This window comes from Octopus sinensis, linkage group LG6 (assembly GCF_006345805.1).
Source record: "Octopus sinensis linkage group LG6, ASM634580v1, whole genome shotgun sequence".
Classification (NCBI taxonomy): Eukaryota; Metazoa; Mollusca; class Cephalopoda; order Octopoda; family Octopodidae; genus Octopus; species Octopus sinensis.
In genome coordinates this window covers 17,813,949-17,826,644 of record NC_043002.1, presented here as the reverse complement: position 1 = coordinate 17,826,644, position 12,696 = coordinate 17,813,949, and positions in this window count along the sequence as shown.

Below are 12,696 nucleotides of genomic sequence, written 5' to 3'. Positions count from 1 at the left end.
GGTCAAACGCTCACCCATCAATTTCCATCAACTTTAGTTAATATGTACTTAAACAGGAGTGGCTGTATGGTAAGTAGCTTGCTAAGCAGCCACATGGTTCCGGGTTCAGTCCCACTGCGTGGCATCTTGGGCAAGTGTCTTCTACTATAGCCCTGGGCCGACCAATGCCTTGTGAGTGGATTTGGTAGACGGAAACTGAAAGAAGCCTGTCGTATATATGTACATATATATATATATATATATATGTATGTGTGTGTGTTTGTGTGTCTGTGTTTGTCCTCCTAGCATTGCTTGACAACCGATGCTGGTGTGTTTACGTCCCCGTCACTTAGCGGCTCGGCAAAAAGAGACCGATAGAATAAGTACTGGGCTTACAAAGAATAAGTCCCGGGGTCGATTTGCTCGACTAAAGGCGGTGCTCCAGCATGGCCGCAGTCAAATGACTGAAACAAGTAAAAGAGTAAAAGAGTAAGAGTAAACTGCTTGATACTACATAAATAATATTTTTGTAATCGAACCCGAAAGGCTTTGCGAGTTACGGGGAGAAAGTTAATATGGAAGTAAGGCTCAGAGTATGAATTATATAATAATAACTGTACAGAATATATATATTATAATGATATTTATTCTCCGATTCGAAGTGTTATATATATATATATATATACAAGGCGGCGAGCTGGCAGAAACGTTAGCACGCCGGGCGAAATGCGTAGCCGTATTTCGTCTGCCGTTACGTTCTGAGTTCAAATTCCGCCGAGGTCGACTTTGCCTTTCATCCTTTCGGGGTCGATAAATTAAGTACCAGTTACGCACTGCGATCGATATAATCGACTTAATCCGTTTGTCTGTCCTTGTTTATCCCCTCTGTGTTTAGCCCCTTGTGGGTAGTAAAAAAATATATATATATACAAGACAGTGTATAAATAATGGTCATTACATATTTGTTTCTTTATCAAATCAAATTTAGCTTACAGCTGTTTCCAGTAGTCATTATAGATATGCTGATGGTAGGTTTACTCAATTGATCTATTGATCAGCTGGGAAATTTTGAAAGACCTACAAACATTAATGCTACCTTCGTTAGCTTCATATATATATATATATGATAACTATGATCCCAATGAGCAAGGTTTCTGCATGCAGCCCTAAGAAATTTTAAGTGTCAAGGGGCCGAATCAAACTGCTTTAAGTAACACTAATAGCGGTACCAATGATGATAATAATAATAATAGTAATAATATTAATAATAATAATAATAATAATCATAATAATAATAATAGACAAATACATAACAAAAACACCAGGACTTACAAACACATATAACATACAGAAAATTGCACTACCAAGCACTGCACACATCCTACGCAGAACACTTTCCATACAATAACCATCAGAGCATCACAACAAATCACAGCACTTCCTAAGGCACACAGAGCTGCCCTCGGTAGTGAAGTGAAAGCACGCTATAAAAATAAAACTACTGAATAATAATAATAATAATAATAATAATAATAATAATAATAGTAATAATAGTAATAGTAATAATAATAATATCTCGGCAAAAGAGTTTGACAAGCTCAGAAAATATAAGACCTGCTCATTGAAATTGAGAAAATGTGGCATCTCAAGGCGGTTACAATACCAGTGATCGTAGGAGAACTAGGAATGATCAAGAAGGGAACCGAAAATTATATGAGAATGATCCCTGGCTTACCATCCCTGCAAGAAGTGCAAACGATTGTCTTAACTGGTACATCCCACGTAATGAGAAGAGCATTGTCGATGTGAGAACTATTACTACCCCTCTATTTTAATTTAACTTTAAAAAAAAAATGAACGAACTAGTGAGTTTAGTTTAATGGCCTACCGATGTATACTATGAGTTTCCCTGCCCTAGGTGTCGGGAAGACACTCAGCTAGAAATGGAAGCAAATTTGAAAGAAGACATAATAATAATAATAATAATAATAATAATAATAATAATGATATTAATAATAATTATTATAATAATGAATGCCCTGATGCAATACCAGGCAGTGGCTCCCATAGCTTCTGATCCTCACTGATTGGAAGTGTTATCATGTACATTGTTTTGTATTGGTATAAAAGATGGGCTACAGCAAATATTCTGCTCAATACAACAGATTTGCTTGTCAGTTATTTGACCTTAAATACTTGAGCATGTTTTTGGTGGCTGACGATATGTGCATCTCTGATCGCAAGCAGAAATAGTGTGTGAGTATTATAGACATGTGTTGAGAGGAATTTTGGGGGTTTGGATATTTCATCTTTGGAATCATGGGAGAATTTCCTTCAACCACCTTAAACAACACTTATTCAGGGATCTTTTGATCTGAAGAAAATTATAAATGCGCCCCACCTGCAAGATCATACGCTGTTTATCTTGATATGAGATCAACATGTCGCGGACATATGGTTGTAATGCTTGTGCCTGGTGTAACCTTTTCAGACGGGTAGTCATGATGGTTACTCTGGGCTTTGTATATTTTACCCCCGTTTCACTGCGATGACATGCACTGCACTCTCACTCAATAATAATAATAATGATAATAATAATAATAATAATAATAATGATAATAATAATAATAATAACAACAACAACAGCAACAACAGCAATAATAATAATAATAATAATAATAATAATAATAATAATAATAATAACAATAACAATAATATAACCAGTTTAGCTACCAGCTGGAAACCATTCGTTTTATTATATATACATAAGAGAAGCGGAATTAACGGTTACAAGCCTCATTCAGGGATAACAATATCCTATAAAAGCATTCGTTGATTAACTATAAAAAACAATATTGAGCATTATATGCACGGATGCAGCACGGTCTCGCGCTATTTCCGCTCTACCGGTCATTCTTTACAACACTTGTCTGTGTTCGGAATGTCCTCGCAAAGGGGCCATCTGGACTCCCATCTTCACCGTGGACAGGATTACCCTTCTCTCTTCACTATTTTGCGCCACATGGGCTCAACTCTCCTCCCCTCTTCATCTAACTCCTCTCCACTCTTCTCACACCTACTTCCTCCCTTCACCCCCACCCATCACTCCTCTCCTCCCTTGTTCTGACATTTACTTCCTCCCTTCACTCCTAACTACTCTCTCCCTTCTACCCTCTTCCTTCATAGTCCCCCTCCATCATTACGCCACCCCTACACATTCCAACTCCACCATCCCTATACATCACATCCCACCCAATCCAACACATTCCACTTCCAAATACCCCTCCCCATCCTCACACGCCACTCCCACATACTCTACCGTACCCCACCCTCACCCAACACCCTCGCCGCCACAACTCCCCAGGACCGCCACACCACATACAACCACACATATCGTGCCACACCACACACCACCATGCCACACCACATTACACCCCCCGCACAAACTAGCACTGACCACATCCCAGCACCCACACCTACACATGCACATAGACACACGTCAAGGTCAGCAGCCCCTATCCACAAGTTCATGCACGCTGTCAGGTACCCACGCACGCGAAGCTCCGTTTTGGGATCACTAATACTTTATTATCTCCCTTCTTAGCTCTCCTGTCTGACCAACACTGTCCGGTATTCGCCATGATTGATCGCTAGTCACTAACCCTTTTTCAAAATGTTCTCTCTTTGTTTATTTCTGTGTTCCTTTCTGTTGAAGAGCGCAGGCTCGAAACGTAAAAGACTTTCTCACTTCCCGAGCGTTAAACTAATATATCTGTTTGTTTAAACACCCTTTTTCGTTTTTTGTTTTGCTTGTTTTTTTTTTGTAAATTCCATATATATATATATATATATATATATGCATGTGGATGTGTGATAAGTAGCTTGCTAACCAACCACATGGTTCCCCGTTCAGTCCCACTGCGTGGCATCTTGGGCAAGTGCCTTCTGCTATAGCCCCGGGCAGACCAATGCCTTCTGAGCGGATTTGGTAGACGGAAACTGAAAGAAGCCTGTCGTATATATATATAATATATATATATATATATATATATATATATATATATATATATATATATATATATATATATATGTATGTGTGTGTGTGTTTGTGTTCGTCCCCCTAGCATTGCTTGACAACCGATGCTGGTGTGTTTACGTCCCCGTCACTTAGCGGTTCGGCAAAGGAGACCGATAGAATAAGTACTGGGCTTACAAAGAATAAGTCCTGGGGTCAATTTGCTCGACTAAAGGCAGTGCTCCAGCATGGCCGCAGTCAAATTGCTGAAACAAGTAAAAGAGAGTAAAAGAGGTATGTGTGTATGTATGTATGTATGTATATATATATGCATATACATGGCTATATATATGTATTATATATATTATATATATATATATATAGATATATATATATATATATATATATATATATGTATGCATGTATATAATACGTGTATGTATGTAAATCTACTCTCCATGCTGCAGTGCAATTTGATATATTTGTGATGTGATTTGTCTGGTTGATGACAGTTACCGTTCCTATTTTGCATGAAGAGTAAGAAACGGCGATCGGATGCCTACTATTTCCCCAAATCATTAGCTGAGTAAATGAAGTCATAACGCAGAATATAGCTTCTGTCTTAGGGGACTTATATGTAGAAGCACTGTTTTCCATATACAATTAATCGTTATTATAACTACCTTCAGTTGGTCGTATTATAGTTTTCCATATTCTTATGGACTTCCATATACAAATTTTCATGCTGGTACAAATATATTTAGATGTATTTACGTGCATATGGCCAGAGGATTAACTGATTACTTCTAATCTAATACATTCCTGATTAACTGATTTCTTCTAATCTAATACATTCCTGATAACTTTAATTCCTTTTTATAGCTCATATATGTGTGTCGGGTTCATAGTATTGTCTTGTGGCATGGAACTCTGCTCCCGTTCTCCAGCTAAAGCTTTCGAAATAATTATACCTTATACATCAGTTAATTATGTAATATCTTTCCAACACAACTCTCACTATATTGTTACATATATACAAATGTGATTAAATATATATATGTGTGTGTGTCTGTGTGTATCTCACTTTCTCTCTCTCTCTTCTTTTTATATAGAAATATATATATATATATATATATATATATGTATGTATATATATGTATATATATACAAACATATGTTTGTATCTCTATGTATACGCACATTCATTTGTTCTTCCCTTCTTCGCTTCACAGCTTTTTAACCTGATCTGTTGAATCACACTTTAAATATAATTGCCATTGAAGTACAGCTTATAGCATCGTATATATTATCGTCAATTAGGAATTCTTTGAGGTGTAGAAGGAAGAATTGCGGATTGAACAACTATATATATATATTCATTAATTGATCAGTATTTCTACGGATGAATGTGTGTCTTCCGCAATTTCTCTGTATACACATTCATACACAGAAATATACTTATGTATATATATATATATATATATATATATATATACATACGTGTGTGTGTATGTGCGTGCGTGTTTTTACCTGTGTTTAATTGTATATATGTACACACACATATATATATGCATGTATGTATGTACGTCATTATTCAGTTCATTTCAAGATTTCTTGTCATTAGAGAAAGAACCGGTTTCCAATCTAGATCCAAGGCTCCTTCATTGGAATTTCGACGTCAACAACAAGGTAGTTTTGTATGTATGTATATATGTATGTATGTTTTATGTATGTATTCTCATGCATATAGTTACATATCTAGAATGCTCATATATATCGAAATGATAAACTTCTCGAAAGTTTTATATATTTTACAGTATGTATGTATGCATGTATATATGTACGTACGTATATATGTATTTATGTATGTACGTACGTATATATGTATTTATGTATGTACGTATGTACGTATGTACGTATGTATGTACGTACGTACGTACGTACGTACGTACGTACGTATGTATGTATGTATGTATGTATGTATGTATGTATGTATTTATGTATGTACGCATGTATATATGTATTTATGTATATATGTATTTATGTATGTATGTATGTATGTATGTATGTATTTATGTACAGATAAATCTAGGAAGAAACATCAGACGCCATTTGGACGTAAGTAATGAATATATGCGAATGAGTCTCAGTGAAAGTTTTAGATTGAAAAATAGTAGAAATGACGTTTCGGCCATGTCTCTTTTATCGGATCGAAGAAAAATTCAAGAGAAGAGGCAAAAAAGGGAAGAACAGATAGTTCGGAGAAAAGGCAGAAGAATGCAGAAATGGTTATTTTGCGTGTGCGAGTGTCTGTGTTTTTGTATATTTCTGTATGTGTGTGTGTGTGTTTTTGATTGGCGATGTTTATGTGTGTGGAAGAAAACTGGAAAGAGAGAATTTGAGGAGAAGGAAAGGAAATGAGGATGGGATTGGTGTGAGAGAGTTGGAAGATGGAAACTGTTACAAGGAGCAGAGTACTTTAGATCGAAATGGCGTATGAGTCTCTCGTATGATATCTCACTCTCTTTCTCTCAGACCTTTTAATACATACACACACACATTCACACGTCTACCCACACACTCACACGCATACACACACACACACACACATGCACCCAGACACATGCACGCACACACACAAATATATATATCTGTATGTACGTGTGTGTTTGTGTGTGTGTGTGTGTGTGCGTGTGAATGTGCGTGTATTCAAAGGTCTGATAAGTAGACTGAAAGGTTCGAAGGTAATTCTGGTACTGCCTAAAATAGTTAAATCAATCGTTTCTTCGACAAAATATGTCTCTCTTTCTCTCGCTTTTTCTCTCCTTTCACACTCACGGAATTGCCTCGTCAAGACACGATAAAGAAGATAAACATGAATTTATCCAGGACTGTTCTGGATTAAATTTGGTGTGGAAATGATTCTTTACAGATCAAATACATCCCAAAACCTATTTGAACTCTCTTAAAGTGTATATGCATACATACATCCATAAAGCAAACTAGCACTTAGATCTCATAAAGAATTTTATGGGACGAAAACACACACACACGCACACAATTATACACAAATGCACACACACATGCACAGACATGCAAACACATACACACACACACACACACGCAAATACAAACGAACATACGCACCCATACACACACGCGTACCCACACACATATACACAAAAGATTATGTATATCTCGTCGGGTATTGATTAATTGTCGTCTCTGTTCCTAGAATGTTGTTTAACTGTTATAGTTTCACTAATGTAAGCTGTTAGTATTTAAATGGGTGTACACGAAAGAAGAACTGTAAAAATGTGAGAAAGAAAAACAAAATAAGGTCTGAAAGTCTTTTGGTGAGTAAAAAGGGAAAATACAAAACAAACCATCATATATACTATATAACCATGTATTCCTAGAAAATCTTTCGATCCTGTCATTAAAGTAACATACATTATGCAAAATAATATTATTAGGAGAGATATTGTGCTTTTCGGGTTCAAGGCAGAAAGTAAAGCAAGTATCACAATAAAGATCAGTTCCAAAAAGAATATGTAAAAGAGCGTTTATCCCCCTTTATCTTCCTCATATAACATGCTGTGAAAATATATGTCTGACAAAGGTGAAACTTCATTCTATTTAATTATCTACTTTATTCTCTATTATGCTTATAATAATAATGAACATTTATTACATGTGTAACGAGAGATTTACGTATAAATTTCTCTTTGTCTCCCACATTGAAAACCTTTAAGAATTCCATACATTCGTACTGAAATGTTTGTTAGTATAGTATAAACATGTGGAGGCGCAATGGCCCAGTGGTTAGGGCAGCGGACTCGCGGTCGGAAGATCGCGGTTTCGACCGGGCGTTGTGTGTGTTTATCGAGCGAAAACACCTAAAAGCTCCACGATGCTCCGGCAGGGGGTGGTGGCGACCCCAGTTGTACTCTTTCGCAACAACTTTCTCTCAGTCTCACTTCCTGTTTCTTGAGTAACGCTGCGATGGACTGGTGTCCCGTCCAGCTGGAGGGAACATATACGCCGGGAACCCGAGCCGTTGAGCCTGGCTAGGCTTGGAAAGTGCGACGTTTATCGTTAATAGTATAAACATATAATTTGTACACTTGGACTATATAAAATGTTAAATATAACAAATGTATGAAGGCACATATTTACTATTTACGGCCATGACCTCTTACCAACTTAACAATTTCAAGTACAGTCACCAACGTACAGCTGTATTATTAATCAATGTGTCTTCCACATTTTGAGACAGTAGTGTGTTTAGAGTTAGATTTGATTGCAATCTCTAGCATCTCGTGGTCAGCAAAGATTCTCTCCCGTTTTTCGTTTGAAAGAGAAGTTTGTTTCTGCCTTCAATATGATTAGTGTTAAATGAAGGATGGAAAAGTATTTAAGTGCCAGAATATGGCAGAATCAATTTGATGGACTGTGCACGTTTAGTAATAGGATACTGGTATTTATATTCTTGTTGTTGATATTTTAAAGGCAAATTTGAATGAGAAGTATGCTAAATCACAAAACTTACTGCGAAGGTGATAATATATCATATATATTGTCACAAATTGAAAGTAACACTTTTCAATCAGGCAAGCAGGAATATCGGTAAAAATCTAAGCAAGTGTGAAATATATTTTCAGAAAATACAATATAATGAAAAATACTCTTGGTATGGGGAATAACTTGGTATACATGACATAACTTTTATCGACAAATATTTGTTGTATAAAGCTTAAAACTAGATGTATTCATCTATAAAAATCAGATAACTGAAATAAAAGGAGAAAGCTCTAAATTGGCAATCGTTCTGTTAGAAATAGCAACCAAATGATTCTCAAATTATATATACAGATTTAAAAGAGATGGGACGCAGTAGATAATATATTTCTGAATAATTAAAAGACAAAACAACAAGAGAAAGAAACTGGGTGGCAAATCGGATGTTCATACCTCAGTACAATTAGATCTGATAACTATACAAATTAAAATATAAGATAACCAAACTAACAAAAACCTCCAGTTACACTGAAAATCATATAGAAGCAAGCTTTAAATGATTAGAAACATTTAAAAAATAGTCATACTTGTTAAGTGCCAAAGGCCTAGCGATTTCAAAGTCTTCCGAAATTGTAAAAGATAACTATTTGTAATTAAGCACTTCACCAGGATATATAAAATAACTATCAGGCACTAAAACATCGTGCCCACTGATCTGCTGTTTCTACACTCTACGTTTACCGTCGTTGCTCTGTATAACTGGTTTGTGTCATGCCACGGCCACTTGTGAACTCGCCTCTTCTCCTTCATTTTCCCACTTACCTGTAATATTTTGTCCCTTAGCCAAGCCCGCCTTTTACCGATACGTTCAATCCTTTCTCAATAGGATGTCGAACATCTTGAAGTCCTTGCTTGCTTGAACCTGTGTTTCCTTTGTCCGAAGACTTTCAATTGTCCAAGTGGAACGGGATAATGACATCAATCGCCTCAGTCGCTGAAAGCCAGTGAAATTCATGAGTGCAGCAATTCGTCTGGGTTAAAGTGATAACAAAACAACATTCAACATTGTGTGTATTTCTATTCAACAAACTTCTGAGTGGAAGACAAAATTGTATTAATTTACCAAAAAAAGTAACGAAAAAAAAAACACGAGTAATAACACGTTTACTAAGAATATATAAAACAATGACATATTATACTTTATGAAACAATATATTATTTATTTAATCAATAATATAAATGAAATTATTTAATTAAAATAAGCTATGTAATGTTAGTTTTGAATTATTAATGATTTATTAACAGCGATGAAACAAGTATTATTAAAATATTAATATAAACTGCTTAAAAAGTAAGCATGTACTTCTTAAGTGGACAATATATCTTATGAGATATTAGAAAAACGTCAAAAGGCAATTATGAATGTAAAGAACAATTTTGGTAAATCGATTTAATAATAAGCAATGTTGATAGCATTACTGGTTTGTTTACCAAAAAGCTATATGCCTGAATGTTGCCGACATTCTGAATCACTATCAACCAATCAGGGTGTCGCCATTTTCTGAGTATGTTGTTATATGCACAACGAAAGTAATAACTATTTATTAAAAACAAAAATGTTGAAATATACTGAGTTCCAAATAAAATATGTTAATGTAATTTTTTTTATAATTTAGATCAAGGCCAACAATTTTGAAGGGAGGGTATTAGTGCACACCATCGACTCCAGAACTTGACTGGTAGTTCATTTTATTGACCACGGAGGGATGAAAAGTATCGTCGAGTCTGGTGGGATTCGAAATAAGATTACGGAAAATAAGAATAAATACACTAAAGCATTCTATTCTACGTCACATTGCCCTCATAGGGCCTTAATGCTAATTCTCAGTATATGTGCCGATTAGAATGAGCAATGAAGTGGGGCTTCCTACCCTTGGTTATGCCCAAACACAGGAAAACTCGCAAAAAAAATGTTTGTTCATATGTCTCATTGATTATTAGTTTCGTTCATTGCATCAAGTAGCAGTTATTTTTTCTAGTGCAATTAATATATTATAGAGTTTAATATAAAATATTTGATACTATTATGGTTCTATGCACAATATGTACGAAAATATTCGCATTTGCTACAGTGTTCAACGAGCGTGAGTAATGGGACCACTGATATACATAAACAAACCAAACCCAATTCTCAACCAGTATATACACCATATCTCGTCATATAGGAGTTATCAATATACTGAAAAGAAAAGAGAACATAATTAAAAACAGATTTATCCCAGTAAAAAGAACAATATTCTTTACTGCAACGCTGTTTCATTTAAACTGTGACTCCAGTATCAATTATGTTTAATGAAGCTGGCAATAGTTACAGCTATAAAGCATCTCGAAATCGATAATTTACTACTATATAAATTGTGTGCAACAGTAAATAACGACTTGGATAATCTGTTAATACAATCATATGGATTCACCAGTTATTAAAAAAAAAAAAAATGTGTTCGCACATTTTAATGAATTTAGTTAAATCCAGTGAGGAGTGAAAAAATCAAATATTTCAGAACTTATTTTTTTTCTCAGAGATAGAGAAGGGAAGGGGAAAGTGTGAGAGAGAGAGAGAGAGAGAGAGAGAGAGAGAGAGATGAGATGGGGAGGGGGAGAGGGAGAAAAGTCGGAAAGAGAGAATGTTATGTTTCTTTTGTGTCTACCGTAAAGTTAAAAAGGCAACGACAGAAAGATTGCCCATAGGTTTTTTTTCTTTCTCTTGCTGCATTCTGATGGCTGTGAAGTTAGAAGCAGATGATGGTAAGGGAGATTTGAAACACCAAGAAAATGGAATAGGAGCATATCTTGTCTCGCTCGCTCGCTCTCTCTCTCTCTTACTCTTTTACTCTTTTACTTGTTTCAGTCATTTGACTGCGGCCATGCTGGAGCACCGCCTTTACTCGAGCAAATCGACCCCGGGACTTATTCTTTGTAAGCCCAGTACTTATTCTGTCGGTCTCTTTTGCCGAACCGCTAAGTGACGGGGACGTAAACACACCAGCATCGGTTGTCAAGCAATGCTAGGGGGACAAACACAGACACACAAACATATATACACACTCTTATATATAAAAATATATACATATATACGACAGGCTTCTTTCAGTTTCCGTCTACCAAATTCACTTACAAAGCATTGGTCAGCCCGGGGCTATAGTAGAAGACACTTGCCCAAGATACCACGGAGTGGGACTGAACCCGGAACCATGTGGTTGCTTAGCAAGCTACTTTATTTCAAAACATTTGCCATAAAGGCAGTACACAGATTAAGTTAGCTTTGCGGGCTGGACGAGGACATTAATGAAGTGAATGATAATGAAAGAAAGATGATAAGGATGGGAGAAGACAAAAAGCGCCCGCCGACTTTCGCTTCTCTAAAACATTGTTCTTTTTAAAGATAAACACAAAACGAGGTATTAAACCTCTTACAATTTTTCCAATTTTTGGACTTAGCAGTCCATTATTACAACACGAGGTATTAAACCTCTTACAATTTTTCAATTTTTGGACTTAGCAGTCCATTACTAATAATAACAGTTCAATAATTACATATCGTCCTCGAAATAGCTTGTGCCCGCGCCCTCCACCATCAACCACGCCTCCTTCAGAACGTAATCAAGTTCCGAGTTTGCGTCGCCCGGGACCAAGTTATAATTTTCATTGAGCTCCTTTAGCCCAAGCGTCACGTCAAACTCCACGGCCTCCACAGCTACCTGCGGAGGCCATTCGGGGTCCTGTGTGAAGGCTAAAGGTGCTCCCTTGTGGTGCTCTTCCATCACCTTTTCAATTTCACCTCCTCTATAGAAGAGGACCAATAGTTCTTTCGTTGGCGGTACAGTTCCCGCCAACGGTATTCCTTCTCTTGTCGGTGGCACAACCCCAACCGACGTAGTTCCGGGACATTCCGGTGCTATGTCACTGACAGCCGGCAATGTCCCGTTTTTCTTCCTCTTTTTCTTTTTTTTTCCTTTTCAACTGAGGGAGGGTGCGTCTCCTCCGTGGCCGGAAGATTCGCCTTCCTCTCCTCATCCCTATTATCCTTTGGTGAGCACCCATTGTTGCTCACCTTCCTCTTTCGGCCTCTGTTTGAGGAGTCCTCTGCTTTCTCGGCCGTTATCATTCCCTCTTCTAGAGGG